The following is a 14,815-nucleotide window of genomic DNA, read 5'->3' on the forward strand; positions in this document are numbered from 1 at the left end:
AGCTGCAAGTCCACCTGCATGCCTACTATGCATACTATGGTAGTTTCTTGCACAATGCTTTCTAAAATGTGGTGAGGAATTGGAGAAGTGATCTGGACCTCTGGTGAGGTTTCTCCCCATCATGCAAGTAAGAAAAATGCCTCGCATCCCGTGTTAGGACCTCACCAGTGAAGGGCGGGGCTTGTGCACGGAGGGCTGTAGCAGCAAAATCCTCCTCATGCCCCCATGTGCAAGGAACACAAAGAAATGGCCTAGGGCAGCTGCCCACGAACATGCGGTACAGCCACAATAATCCCGGATGTCCCCTGGACTTCCAGTTGGCACCTGTGACTGCTGAGGGGCGACTGTTATGCTCCTCGAGCCACGCTGCCTGCAGTTCCCCCAGCAGATCGGGCAGTGCGGCGTCTTCCTCTGCCTGGGGAGGGTGGCGCAGGGGTAATCCAAGAGAGCATGGAGGACTCGCGCTGCTCCCATGACAAGGGGCATGTGCCAGTTCCCAAGCACTGGTCACAGCACTCAGTGTGCACTGCCTGCAACGTCTCTGGGAGAGCACTCACCCCCTGGACACTCTCTGCACTTCATGAGGAGTTCCTTCTGAGGCTGTGCGCCTCGATCACCATGGCAACCAAGGCCTCAGCGAGGAAGTCCGCAACACAGGTGAAGCCATTTTTCTGGGGTTTCTGGCGCCACGTGAAGGGTGGCCTGTTCCTGCACAGTGGCTCCCTAAAACCACAGGACAACGATCCCAGGGAGGAGGCTGTCAATTCAGCAAAGAGCAGACAAGCGGGCGCTAGTCCCAAGAAGCGCTCACCATGCGTTGGGGATAAAGAGAAGTGCCCTGTATGCACTGCACACCCAGAGATTGCAAGTCCTCACTATGTGCTTAGTGGCAGAATGGATATGAAAATATACAGCATTCATCAGGTGCTAGATGTTCCCCCAGGAAATGAGGCCAATAAAGTGCTCACTATGCGCGATGAGTGCAGGGGCCATAACTAAGGCTCTCCACACGTTGGACCCCTGTGAGGGCACTTGGGGAGGGTGAATCAAAAGGCAGGCGGTGGTAGGCAGGTAGACCAGCCCAACAAGGCACTTAATGGTGGTTCCTCCTGGCAGTCTAGCGGTGCCTAGACATTCAGAGTCCGGGAGCAGCTGGCAGCAGGACAACAAGCAAAAAAGCAATCCAGTGAGTCCTATATGCCACTCAGCAGGGCAACAAAAGAAGAACAGTCCCTATGAGTCTTGTGCAGCTCAGTAGCCCTTCTGACAGAGGTTCAGTCCCAGTCCCAAAAGCGCATTAAAATCATGGGCTCAGAGCCCCTGTAGTTATACTCCAAAATCTCTTTGAAGAAAGGGGTGACTTCAAAGGAACCCTATCAAGTGAAACACAATCCCTTTCAACCCAGTCCTGGCTCCAGACATCAGTAGGGGGTAATTCAGCCCATTGTGTGGGGCAGGACACAGCCTATTGGCATGTACGTTATGAACGACCCTCCCTTTCCCCACCCCAGGATGACTATCACTGTGCAGATGACTCTTCTGTCACACCCCGCCTCTCCTGTGTTGTGGCTGTCTGGAAAGTATGCACAAAGTGGAGCTGTCGCTCGGCCCTAGATGTCAATTGGAGTCAGGATGAAAAATAGTTGAGGTATAAACACAGAGAAATGCCCACTTTCTAAACGTTGCACTTCTAAAATATTAATGTAAAATCCAACTACACCAGTAAGCAGAATTTCTCACTACAATTCCAAACATACCAAACATGCACTCGCTCCTCCTTCCAGATCAGACATTACAACTTAAACATATATATAAGGGAATTGTCAACGCTAACCTATGAGAGGGACAGCCCTTATAGTAGTGAAAGATGGAATAGGCTGATTGTCACTACTAGGACATGTAAAACAGATATGTACATGTCCTACCCTTTACATACACAGCACCCTGTCCATAGGGCTATCTAGGGCCTACTTTAGGGGTGTGATTTAGGTGTAGCAAAAAGGGAGTTTAGGCCTTGGCAATTAGTTTGACATGCCAAGTGAATCTGGCAGCAAAGTGTGCATGCAGGCACTGCAATGTCAGGCCCGAGGCAAGTTTGAAAGGCTACTTCTGTGGGTGGCGCAATAAACGCTTCAGGCCCACTAGTAGCATTTAGTTTACAGGCCTTGGTATATGGCACACCGCTTTACAAGGGACTTGTAGGTAATCTAAATATGCCAAACAGGTGTAACCAAATCATACCAAGTTTTAGGGGAGAGAGCACGTGCCCTTTACAACTCTTTAGCAGTGGTAAAGTGCCCAGAGTCCTAATGCCAACAAAAAGAGGGTCAGAAAAATAGGAAAAAGGCAAAAAGTTTGGGGATAACGCTTCAGACAGTGCCATTTCCAACAGCTTCGCATACCATATGACATTTCCTTTTAGAGTTATTATCAACAAAGATAATAGATGAGCTACAAGCTCAGTGCTGATAAGCCACCTTCTGATTTTTCACAGCAACACAGTAGACCTGATAACCCATTTAAGTCTGAATTGGCTTTTCAACCACTCAGAGGCCATTTAAAGCAAGACAGCATGGGGTGCTGAGTCAGGCCGCCATGCTTCCATTGTGAGTGACACATTTCATCTGATCTCATGAACATATTCACCTAAAAAGAAGTGCATTTCAGTGTAAGGTAGATAACCTAATACTTAACTTTGCCAGTACGTTCTTCTTTCCTTTTTATTATTTTTTTAGGTATTCTTCCTCTTTAAAATACGTCTTTATATTTTAGTAATACAAATCCATTAGTACATTTTGTTTGCACCAATAAGAAACCTGTTTTCATGGGATGTGCAGATGGTTTCTGTGCTTATACGTTCACTTTACTGCTGTCGAGCACGTGAGGACTACTATTATATTTATATGCAGTACTTAATTTATTTTAAGTTAAACTCAAACAAGCATATAGCTGCCATGTTTAGGTGGTGGCCTGTTGTTTTTGTTGTCGAAAATTCTTGCAGTCAAATATAAAATGAAAAAAATACCATCTGTCCAGGTTGCAGGCCAGGCCTACTCGTTTTGATAATGCCTGTGTCTCTTTTGTCTAGACTTAAGATTTCATGGAAAGGTTGGCAGCCATTTGTTCTTAAAGCTGTTGAAGAGGCTTTGCGCCTTTATTTCTGCCTTACTCTGACTTTGCTCTGTTTAAAGATAGGCCCTGCCTTTGAAAAGCCCCAGAGCTACAGCAAGTCTAATCATAAGATGATATCTAAATAGTTATTTCTTTAGTAAGTACCAGGCACAATGTCATCAAAATACTTTACGATGAATGCTTTGAACGGTCATGATGTAAGATGTGGGTAGAATAATCGAGAAGTATAAACACCATTGAGAAAGTTTAGTATTTTCAGAAAACATTTATGTATTGTTGGGTAGTTTTAGGCTGGTATAAAGAGTTAGCCTGATGATGTCAATGTTACCGGGGTATTTAATGGTAAACTGGTTTTATATCCGTGGGGTTTAGATGGGGAAGGTAAACATTTGTCACACAATAAGAATGATGTTGATAACTTTTTTTATTTTTTTAGAGTACTGCTCTCAGTTCATGGAAATATTGTGTGTGAGCGATTGAGGATGTGAGTTTTTTAGAGAGTTTAGAGCAGGGTTCTTACTGTTAGACCATTTTTGCAAAACTGCACACTTCACCTTTATGGATTAACAGCCTCTCTTAGGGCCAGATGTAGCTAGCAGTTTTGCCCATTCTGTGTCTATGGGAAAATGTGTTCATACATATGGCCCTTAGTTGTTCATGTTCTCTAAAGGTAGTCCTGTCAGACTTTTTGTTTGAAGAAGGTCTTTTGGAATCCAACTGGTTTCATTAGGTTACAAATGTCTTTTATTTCGCCAAGATACGTATTCCTCCATAAGGATTGTATTTTCATTAGTTATACTCACAGATTTCTCACAGATGGCTGCTCCTGTAAGCAGCGAGATGTCTAACTGCTGACAGCACGGTGTGTCACTCCAGGCATCATGTAAGAGCTGTGTCAGAGGTTTCTTGGTGTTACTATTTTTGGTTGAAGTGTTAAGTGTTCCAACAAAAGGTTGAAAGTCTTCTGCCATCCCTCATTGTTCCTCTTGCTTGAACACCAACTTAAAAACGTGGCTAGTATAAACAGCCAGGTGATAGTTTTGGAGTTTCGGGACCTTCATGCCATACTGCGCGGCTTGCAGCTAACATTTTCAGAGAGCCAACCATGCTATTTTCCATCCTATTGCAATCTTTGAAGCATGCTGTTAATGTATTTAAACAGGGCTTGACCCAAGGAGAGGCAAAATAGACTTCAAATAGTTAATTTTAATTGCTGTTAATCGTGGATTGAATTTGCTCTAGTGTGTAGTACACTCCATCTTTCAAGAATGGATTGGATTTAAGGCAGTAGTTTCTTGACTTTACTTTGTATAAGATTCAAGACTTAGAACAGAAAAATACAGATTCCATGGCACCTTATTTTCTGGTGGCAAATTTTGAAATCGCATTTGTTCAACAGTAGAAGACAGCCAGCGGAAATCAATGTTATCAACAGAGATGGTGGTTATTTTCATTTACTTAATGGGGGGTGAACCATACTTTCCGTTCTGCCAAGCTAATTGTTGTATACTAATACTTTTCCGGGCTTGGATTTCTCAGCCCATTTGCAGACCACATCTGGTTGAATAGCCCAACACTTTGGAGACACAATTTGAATGCATATGTTCACCTTCCATAATGTCATGCCTGTTCTCATGGACAAATTGGTAAAATCTACTCTTTTAGGACATTTTATACAAAAACACATATTCCAGTTTCCTAGAAGGTGCCTTGCAGGAAGAAATGGTGAAACCAGCCACCCAATAGAAGACCCATCATGAGGAACGGAATCCAAAAATATATACTCTTGCCCCCATCAGTGATTATTCTCTGCTTAGTTTCCAAGTAGAATAGTGTTCAAGGATTCATATTATATGAAGAAAAATGTGTAGACACATCGTCTATTGTTAAAGACTAGACCCCATGTGCAACACCCACATTCTTGATGTTCTTCTGTTACATGACCCAGAAATATTTCTTAGTCTACACAGACCCATTTTTCTGTATGACGTAGACCCATCTGAAGTATGATCTTTATGAAAATACAATACAAACACACTGGAACAGCAATTTTAGGTCAATCTCCGAGTTAGCCAATGAGATCATCAAGGTACACTATGCACTAATAGGTACAAGTACACAATCCAAGTAGGGGTTTGTGGATGTGCTTCATTTGGGATCACTGTACTGCTACCTAGAGGATAATTGATGATGTACAGCTGAAGTCTAGGAATTTTGCACCAATGATGATTGATATCCCTCAGTCAGGAGAGCAAGCGGAATACATATACAGAGCCACTTGCTCTGATAATATTTAACCTGCAGACTAAATTCAGAAACACATGAACTGCATATCCATCTTGGCCTCCTAACCATCTAATGATATGAATGATGGTCTACTATCCATCAGTAGATTCAAGTGAACGTTGAGAATCCAAAGATATGTTTTTTTCTGTGTTGGCTACTGTCTTTCTGTTGATATGTCTGTAAGTGAAGGGTCTCAAACTTCTCTAGAATCACTTGTACATGCTAGTGACAAAATATGTACATTGTCTCCCTGACAGCTATCAACAATGCAATTAATTGTTGTGGCAACAAAGTATCACAGGTGGAACCTTCTCTCTCATAAAGGCTGCACCCACAGGCCAGTGGGCAAGGGCTACGTTTCACCCTATGTCAGTATTCGCAGCTCAAATAGAGTTCCTAGATCGCTCCTTCTCAGCAAGACACCATGGCTGTAGTGCTGATGTTTCTTTTACAAACCATTGTTACTGTGTATGCGGATTCAAAAGGGCATTCATGAGTATGGGAAGTATTACTGCTGACGGAATATTCTTTAATGCACTCTTACCGTGCCTACATTTAAATTACGCCCGTGTAATATTGGGAATTTTGCATTACACGTGCTACTCGAAATTCCCGACACTATGCCATTCTGCCACGTCATGTAATTAAGCTGCTGTTTGTGGCAAAACTATAGCAGAAGAATGTGGGGACAATGCAAACAACCAGAACATTAGCTGCTTTTGTTCGCAACAGCTGTTTTTTTCCGCCAGTCATTTTTAGCACAAAATGTGCCTTTGTGTCAGAAACACAAGGACTCATTTTGCAGTAGAACATAGTGTTAAACGACTGATTCATACTTCACATATTTACACGTGATTTCTGTAATTCCCCCAAAATTTCCAGATAATAATAAGAGCAAAAAGAGGTAAAGTCCTTCCAATGTGTTTTAGTTGCATATGAATATTCCTATTTATATTATAGGTATAGTTATACAGTAATCCGATGTTATTCCTCCTTTTAGATGTGTTGGGACCAGCTCATAACTCTATGTAGGAGTACGTAAAAGAGTAGTAAAGGAGTACTCTTTTACTTACTCTGGTTACCTTTATGAATCGGTCCCATTAATTTTTTTAAGTAAATGTAGACAAAATAAGAACCTGACACCTGTCAGCATCAGAGCCGCCTATGCTGGTGTTCAGTAAAACTCCTAATGTTTCCATAAGTAAGCACATAAAGCGTGTGTTTGTCCCGGCGCCCATATGTACATTTGGGTGAGGCTGGTTTTCAGATCGCGCTTAGCTAATCAGTGCGCAGCTGTTGTACAATATATCAAATGCCCTTTCAGAGGGACGCGTTACATAGGTATTTGTATGCATTTATGATAGTGATATGATTCTTTAATGGACATTGTTGAGCACAACGTTCTTAACAAAGGCTGAAATGGCCACTAAAGGAGTTTATCCTTGAAGCTACACAGGCTGGTACACCATGATGGATTTGGTTGTTTTCTTCCTTTCTGGCGTCCTGTAAAATCTTTGCGGCTGGTGATGGCCAACTTTTTTATCATGATGGCCGAAAGTTGAGACATCACTGGTGATTATCTTGGTTCAAGTCACTACGTTTGCGACAAAAATACCTACTATTTTTATATGTGGGAGGGTCTGACACAATTATATGTTAGAGATATTTTTTTCGTATCTTTTATTGTGATATTACTGTTAATCATATAAAAAACAGAAACTTTTTTCGGCATCGTTTGTTATTGACTGGCACCATTCAGAGCTCTGCTTAGGCAGGGTAGATAGATTTATATTCCTTTAGGAGGACAGCTGGATGGATAAATGTGCAAGGCTTAGTTTAAGAAAATATATAAGTTGACCAGTCGTCCGATTTGCAGCCACCTGTCCTGCCTTGGAGGATTAAAGGGTCAAAACTGGCTTTTATATTTCCTAGTTCCTAGCGTTTGTGACTTTGGCTGTCATGGTAAAGGGGCTTTGTAGTGTTCAATGAGTGTAAGCTGAACACAAATTGTTCAGGGAGAATAAAAAGAAGAAGCTGCAGAAAGTGTATTTGCCCACTATTCTCATCGTGCTAGCCCTTAGCATCGTTCTAGGTTAGCCCGGTGAGTGGTCGTCTGCGCCATACCGAGGGAAAGAAAGATGAGTATGAACCTGGAATGGTGGCCTAGACTAGTGCTATGATGTAGGGGTGTACACAATTGCATTTTCTTCTGTGACAGGTCACGAAAATTAGCCAGATAGGCTTGAAATATGGTTTGCTGGTATCTCACTTTAAAATTTCATGTGAGTGTATTGGTCTATGACGCTAAAAACATGCAGGAGATTGGTTTGAACAGAAATAATTCTCTCAGACATTTTCTGCTCGAACCAGTTTTTTTTCACAAGCAAAATAAGATACAAAATGATCTGTTTCACGAATTCCATCTAATGTAAAATGCGCAAATTCTGTGAGCGTAACTTAACTTTTGCACAGACCTGCAGCAGAATCCTGTATGTGAACGTGGGGCTTTCAGGATTTTCCCTCAGTTCCTGACGTATACTCATTGTTTCTTATGTAGATATCTTTGTTCTTGAACCTGCATTTTATAAACTGACTCTAGGTGTTGATAAGGAATGAGCACTGCCCAATAAGAAAAAATACAAAAAAATAGATGATGCTTATTTCAGGTGGCAATGGGATGTTGAAGTAGGTAGGTTATCCAGGAGAAGATAAGGAACTCAACAATGGTATAGAAGGTAACAAGAACTCCAACCTCTCCTACGCCCCAGGCTGCTGCTCTCCAACTGTCAAGATAGAACCTTCACACCGTTCCAGACAGAAGAACAGTCAGCAAGCCGGGGGGAGCGATGGAACATACCAAGTACCACAAAAACATGAAGATACAGAAAACACAATGTTAATAAATATAAATAACAGGTAAAAACCACACTACAGTACTACACTATCCCCCCTTGAAAAAAAACCACAAGTTATAGAATAACAATTCTGTTGAGATTCCACATACGTCTATCATCAAGTTTAACTGACCCCTTGAACACTTTTACAACTCAGTAAGTCCTGCTAAAATGTGAAACACCAGATCTGTTTTTCTCAGGTAATTTGACTCTAACCCTATCACCCACTTGTACATTCCTTTACTTCACAGATTTGCGAATATCATAAATTTCTTTCCTTTTGCTCTGAAGATACTTGTTCTTCTTAATAGCCTCACTCTTGATAGCTTCTTTATCTAAATCAAAAGCAAGATATTTTCTTATCCATGGGGATTTATTTTAGTATGGGGAACACGCTTCCTGAACAAAACAAAGGGAGACTGACTGTACTAGAATGTGGGGTAAAACGGTAGTCTTCAACCTTGGATTCATCCAGATCTTCCCATCTAACTCCAACCAATGTTGCTAATTGAATAGTCTCCTTTTAAAGTTCTGTTAAAGCGTTCCACCATACCATTCGTCTCAGGATGATACAAAGCACATTTCTTATGACTTATTCCTCTAGAAGAAAGAAAATTATGCATAAGTTTTGAGGTAAATTGAACTCCATTGTCTGTTAGAATGACCTTGGGATTGCCTTCCCATCTGAAGACCTTAGTAAGGAAATCCACAACAGAGTTTGAAGTGACCTCAGATGTGATCAATACCTCAGGCCAGCGAGACAACATATCCATAAGCACAATCACATACTTGGAACAAGACCCACATGAAATAGGCCCCATTATATCCATGGAAACTTCCTCCCAAACTTCCTTTGGAATGTCTTTAAGCACCAAAGGTTGTGTCCTACTTTTCATAGTTTTATCAGCCAGCCTACATTCAACACACTCCCTAACTTTTCTTTCCAAAGCCAAATCCATACCAGGCCACCAATATGTGGTTCTCATTCTTTCTTTGGTTTTGCTAATCCCTTGATGACCAGAATGAGAAAGGTTAAGAAGAGGCTCACGTAGACTAGACGGTGGTACTAACCTACATCCTCTTAGCAACAAACCATTGTGTACCGATAGTTCTGCCTGTATTTTTTTAAAAGGTAACGCTGCACTATCACTGCTACGTTCCAACCCTCTAGACATGAGCAAATCAGTGATCTTCAACAGTTCCTCATCCTCAGTAATCTCTTCTAACCACTCCTTTTCAGAGATACAACCATCAGTCACTACAAAATCTTTCACATGGTCATCTAGCCACCAAGATGCACCATCAGTATCATCCGTCACACTTCCAGAACTCAACCTAGACAAACAATCAGCAATTTTGTTGTCACACCCTGGAACATACTTAACAACGAACTGAAAATCCTGCAGGACTACCACCCATTTACAAATGCGAGAAGAAACATTATCAAGACTCTTTTTCTCAAAAATTTCTCGCAAAGGTTTATGGTCTGAGTGCACTTCAAAACGTACGCCCCAAAGAAATTGTCTGAACTTTTTAATAGCCCAATATATAGCTAATGCCTCTTTCTCTAGAGTAGAATATCTGAACTCCGCGCCACGCAAGGTGTGTGAGGCAAAGGCAACGGTAATAGTCTGACCATTGTTCACTCACAGACCATGTCTTCACTTGTTTCAAAACACAACCCAATCCCTTATCTGAAGCATCAGTTGTAAGACAACAAGGCAATCCCGGTTGAAAACTGCTAAGGGATTAGCCAGATGACAATGCATTCTTCAAATCTAGAAATTCCCTCTCACACTCTACCAGCCACAAAAAAACTGAATTTTTCTTAAGTAAGTTCCTTATAGAACTGGATCTTTTGGCAAAATTAGGAATATACCTTGCTTAAAACTCAGCCATTCCTAAGAACACTTGAATGTCACTTTTCTTTTCTGGTGCCGCTAAACTTACAATTGAATGCACCAAATCATCTTTTGGTTTGACCCCACAGCTCAAGATAACATGACCTAAGTATACAATTTCTGACTGTAAAAAATGAGCACTTTTCTTTTTCAAAGTTATACCTTTAGACCTAAATATGTGAAGTACATCTCTGATTTTTTTTCATGTTGTTTCTGTGTATCTGTGAAAATAAGGACATCATCCTGAAAAAACAAACTCCATCCATGCCCCCCAAAATCTCATTCATCAACCTCTTAAACACTGCAGCTGCTGAACAAAGACCAAATGACATCCGGTTGAACTTGTACACACCAAAAGGTGTGATGAAAGAAGTGAGTAATTTCAAATCCTCTGTCAATTGTACTTGATGTTATGTAGAAGTTAAGTCAAGAGTTGAAAAGAACTTTGCATTACCTAACAAACTAATCATTTCTGTAATATTAAATAACAGAAATTTATCCTAGATAACTTCCTTGTTATGGTTGCGAAGATCAACACAAAGTCTTACATCACCAGAACGTTTGGTTGCCACCACGATGGGAGCAATCCATTGTGCTCCCTCCACTTCCTCGATTATACCATCTTCTTTGAGTCTCTGAAGTTCCAACTTCGCTTTGTCTCGTAAGCTAATAGGAACATTCCTTAATTTGCAAGCAACAGGTTGAGCATCATTCTTTAACACAATACGATGCTTATATCCTTTGATGCACCCAACACCGGAACTGAAAACATCTGGAAATTCAACCCATAAGTCATGCTCAAGATCTGATATTTTCTGCACTTGCACTTGAGGTATTGCATTGGGATTCAAAATAATTCCCAACTCTTTCTGGTGAGGCCAACTCAAAATGGTGTCCCCTACAACAGGAACATACATTTTCCCAAAAATCTTGTTTCCTTTAAATTGAATACACGCATCAAAGTAGCCGTTCAATTCTATGGGTTTTCCACCATAAGAGAATGGCGTTGCATCTGGGTTCTGGAGTGAGACCTTTCCATCAAAATATTTTTTATACTCTCTTAATGAGACAATAGATCATTTTGCACCAGAGTCCATCATCATAGAAATTGAAGTTCCATTAACTTTAACTAGATCAGTTGGATAGTCACAACGAACAGCAGAGACACAGTTAACATCATTGACAACCTGTAAAATAAAATCTTGGTCTTCATTATCACATACCACCTCATTAAGTTTCACATTACTTTCGTTAGAATTCTTACAGTACTTTGCAAAGTGCCCATTCTTGCCACACTTGCTACAAATTACAGAAATTGCAGGACATTCTTTACAGTTAGCCAAGAGACCCACACCTGAAACACAACACTTTAGTTTTTCCTTTAGAATTAGAAATAGTTTGGGGCTTTGAATCAAGTTTTTGAATGGAGGTAGAACATTTAGATTTCTTTAAGCTTTCGATACAAGATTCGGAATGTACAGTTTGTTTGGCAATAAGCAATACTTCATCCAAGGAAAGGTCACTTTTGGACCAAAGCGCTTCCCTAATCTTGTCACTCTTACACTAGAGCATGAATTGGTCACAAATGCGTTCCTTAATACTTCCTCCAAAATTGCAGAGTGCAGCTAGTTTACGAAGATTTGTAATGAAGTCCTCAGTAGACTCCTATTCAGATTGCTTACACTTCCCAAAGTAAAATCTTTGAAGAATAATAGAAATTTTGGGTAGAAAGTGTCTGTCAAGCTTCAATAATGTTTTCTCAAAATCATTCAAAGGAGCATCCCCTTCTGCTCCGTCAGAAGTTGATATTGCAGGTAAAGTCTCTAAAATTTCTTGCCCCTCTGCTCCCAAACAATGCTGCAGAACAGATGTTTTCCTTTCAGCAGAAAAGTTGCTACCACAAACCTTTAGATAAGTTAAGAAAACGTTTTTCCATTTTGGCCATGGAATTGGTGGTTCACCAGGAATAGTTAATAAGAAAGGTGGCGGAGAAATGTTCTGCATAACTGTGCCACTAATATTTAGAAGATGTATTCCAAAATATTCTGGCCAACAAAATAAAAGTGGCAGCAAAAAACAAGGAATACAAGCAGAACGTCACTGATAAAAGTGTGAACAGTTCAAGGTACCGTTTAAAACCAAAAATAGTATGTACAATCCGCATTCCTCAGACTCATGATGTATGCCCAGAGAGCAGGAGGAGATCAGAGCAGGAGCAGGTGAGAGCTTTGCGGAAAGTTGCTTAGCAACATTGAATGCGATCGCTAAAATGAAAGCAATTGCGTGTAGCAGCCGGGAGATAGCACAGCAACGCGAAAGCAGGGAGAAAGCGATCGCGAGGGCCTGAATCCAGGCAACGAGGTAGCGCCTTCATTCAATTGAAAGTGAACGTGTGTAATAGCTGCCAGGCAACACGGTAACGCGAGTGCGAGGAGAAAGCGATCGCGCGTGCCAGTTCCTAGGCAACTAAGTAACGCGGTCGCTGATAAAATAAAAAAACAGCAACGTTTTTTTTTTTTTTTTTTAAATGATGGAAAATGAAATGGAAGAGTGCTACACAGTACCATGAAGACATTTTCAACGATGAGGAGAAGAGGAGTTCTTCAGGCGTACACAACGTAGGTAGGAAGCCACTCATCGCCATGTGAAGTAGGTAGGTTATCCAGGAGAAGATAAGAAGCTCAACAATGGTATATTTTCTTAAGAGTTTAATCCAGAAAAGTATATCCAAAGGTAACAAGAACTCCAACCTCTCCTAAGCCCCAGGCTGCTGCTCTCCAACTGTCAAGACAGAACCTTCACACCGTTCCTGGCAGAAGAACAGTCAGCAAGCCAGGGGGAGCGATGGAACATACCAAGTACCACAAAAACATGAAGATACAGAAAACACAATGATAATAAATATAAATAAAAGGTAAAAACAACACTGCAATACTACAGGTGTATCCAGAACTGTCTGCTCATTGAGAAAAACTGAGGTAAATGTTTGTCTTTGTGATTTTTGTTTTATAGGTCCCAGCTGCCATTTTTTTGGTCTTCAAACACTGGCAACATGTCCTGGGTTTGCAAGCTGTGACAGCCTTCCGTTAAGTGTATCTTATATAGGCAATGTACTGCGATAATTTTGAGTGAGTTTGATGCTGCTGATCATGTGAGGTTGTCCTTAAGGGTAGAGTCCTGATTGTGGCATGCTGTGTACATGAAGAGCCACCTGGTAACATCTCTCCTCTGTTGAAGAGTTGGGTGTCTTGTGCTCTGATTATGTTACAGGGCACCGATCATGTTGCTGTGACCTTATTGCTACAGCTAAAGGAGGTAATTGCAGAAAGGTGCATTAGTTCAGGTGGCATGTTCACTCACCCATTGTTAAGAAGTTAAACCTAACCATCCTCCATGGCAGGGCACTGGACTCTATAATCACAGAGAACAACTGTTAATTAGAAGGAGGCGAGCAAGAAATTTCAAACTAAGAGTCAAGCCAGAGCAGAACCAAGGGTCCGGTAGAGCCAATTCATGCGCTAGCTGGCCAAACCAGTCTTGTCAGTCCTGAAAGCATGTGATGTGTGATGGTGTGTAAACAAGTGAAGGGTTTGCTTGTTTAAGCCTCTTTCTGCTTCCTGCTTAGGTTATTGCCTGCCAGTTCCTTTAGGTAAAATTAAATTGTCCAGCTGAGGTCTGTTACTTATAATGCACCTACTGGGCAGCCATACTGCTGGAGGATGGATGGGGAGGGGAGTCAAAAGTATACAAACCCCCTGCTGTTCTCGTGGAGGAGGAACAGAGGGGATTTTCGATGGGAGAATGAAGCTCACTTTAGCAGCTGACTGAATAGAGGTGGATGAGCCGCTGACAACTCGAGCCAGGCTTCAGCCTGAATCCTTGCTCTGGCTCAGCTCAAGGTCCTTTTGGAACCTTGAACACATAAACAGCCGAAGCTTTCATGTGGCTTCTGCCCCCACCCCCTTTCCCGTATCCTGGGTGTGGTGTTAGAACCAGAGCTTTTGACTTTGGACCTGAGGAACCTGGATCGAGTTACAGCGCTGCTCAAACACTCTGTGATTCTGGTCAAATCACTTAATTTCTCCATCCCTTTAAACAAAGAATGGTGACCATGTGCAATGTACGGGTGCTTATGTAAAGTAGTCAGGTACCTCAGGGTCCAGTTTTGTTTTATAAAGACTGCTGAAAGGTGCACAACGAAGTTAAAACAAAGCCTTAACATAAGGAATGTTACTCTGTAATAATCTGGGCAATTGTCTTACCTCCTAAAGCTTCATGTTTAAAAATTACCACTTTTAATAAAGTACTCCCTAGTGCTGTGCTATAATGTGACGTATTAATGTCAAAACTTCACATGCTAAAGAAACAAACTGGTTTGAATTTTGAAGAGACTTTATCATATTTTATGTGTTGTTTGGTCTATGACTTACATAGCAAGCCTTTTCAGGGATTGGCCTGTGCACAGGTTCTAAGATCCTAACCAGACCCTTGACTGTGTCCTCCCCGTTAATTTGTTGGCTCGCCCATCTTTATAATTGAAATGTAAAACACCTCCAGGGTGACACTAACCAGACTCTCTGTTCAGAGAAGGAAGGTGGAGGT

At 41.4% G+C, this 14,815-nt stretch overlaps 1 protein-coding gene across 3 annotated transcripts in view; it reads left to right on the forward strand.

Annotated features, from left to right (window-relative positions):
- FHIP1A (FHF complex subunit HOOK interacting protein 1A) overlaps positions 1–14,815 on the forward strand; it is a 349,320-nt gene that overhangs the window by 48,655 nt on the left and 285,850 nt on the right. The window lies entirely within an intron of this gene.

Source organism: Pleurodeles waltl, chromosome 1_2 (assembly GCF_031143425.1).
Source record: "Pleurodeles waltl isolate 20211129_DDA chromosome 1_2, aPleWal1.hap1.20221129, whole genome shotgun sequence".
In the NCBI taxonomy this organism is placed as follows: domain Eukaryota; kingdom Metazoa; phylum Chordata; class Amphibia; order Caudata; family Salamandridae; genus Pleurodeles; species Pleurodeles waltl.